The following is a 1,353-nucleotide window of genomic DNA, read 5'->3' as shown; positions in this document are numbered from 1 at the left end:
TGGAATGGCCCAGCTCCCGGAGTCTTGGGATTAGGAGATAATTCAGCTTTCATTTAAAACCCATCAGTTTCGAGCTCTGTTTGTTAATGTGACCAGTCAGCCCCAAGAAACCAGGAGGCCAAAGATACCCATGAGCTCACCAAAAATCTCATGACTTTCAGATGGGACCCACAGAACCACTGCAGTGCTGGGTGCTTCTGTCTGCAGAAAGCCCAACAGTGACTCAGTGGGGTGAGCACCCCTGTTAACAGGATTGGAGTGTTAACACTCAAACTTAGTGCACTGGCACCATTAACTATTTCATCACTAATCATTTTAGGGGGGTAGAAGCGAAGCCCCCTGGGGCAGGAATTGGTGGAGGAGGGAAGGAAGAGAATAGCAAAAGGCAACTGCAGCTGTTACAGTAACAGGCCACTGTCACTTCTCTTGGCCAGCTGCACTCCATGGCCACGCTCCCGCCCCGGCATCCCGGACAATGCACTCCAGCTATAGATCAGCTCAGACCCCATCAGCAGAGGCAGTTTATTGTTGAAACACAAATGGAAGACACCCCCATGTGATACTACCGAATACAAAAGAGACAGAAAACTCTGAAACCCACCCTGCTCAGAGTTTAATCTTGGCACATTACCTATCCCCCTGCCTCCTCTCCCCGGTCCAAACACACACAGCACATCTACTGCTCTGTTTGCAGACTGGAAGGATGGATATACTTGACATTTGTGCTAAGAGATTTAAGTTGCAGTGTTTGCTAAAGCAGGGGTTCTTAACCGTTTTCTTTCTGAGTCTCCCCACCCCCGCTATAAAAACTCCACAGCCCACCTGTGGCACAACTAGTTTTCTGCATATAAAAGCCAGGGCCAGTGCCAGGGGGTAGCAAGCAGCGCATTTGCCTGGGGCCCCATGCCACAGAGATTCCACCGAAGCTACATGGCTCAGGCTTTGGCTTCAGCCCCTGGTGGCAGGGCTCAGGGCCCCAAGCTTCAGCCCCATGCAGTGGGGCTTTGGCTTTCTGCCCTGGGCCCAAGTGAGTCTAACTGGCACTGTTTGGAGGACCCCTGAAACCTGCTTGCGGCCCCCAAGGGGTCCCCAGACCCCTGGTTGAGCACCACTTTGCTAAAGGAACTGAAACCACCAGTGGAGTGGCCCACGAACAGCATGGACACTCACTTCCTCAGCCGGTCAGCTCCCAAGAGAAGTTTTCTTTCCACAAAATGACCTTTGGCCCGAGAGATTCTGCAGCTACAAAGTGTTGGAGTTCTACATGCACAGCTGGGAATTAGAGAGAGATTAAGGGGTGCAGGAGTATTTGACAGCTGCATGAATCTGTCTGTATAAAATCACTTAATCCAA

The sequence above is a fragment of the Trachemys scripta genome, chromosome 7, assembly GCF_013100865.1.
Source record: "Trachemys scripta elegans isolate TJP31775 chromosome 7, CAS_Tse_1.0, whole genome shotgun sequence".
Classification (NCBI taxonomy): domain Eukaryota; kingdom Metazoa; phylum Chordata; order Testudines; family Emydidae; genus Trachemys; species Trachemys scripta.
This window is presented reverse-complemented; position numbering follows the sequence as displayed.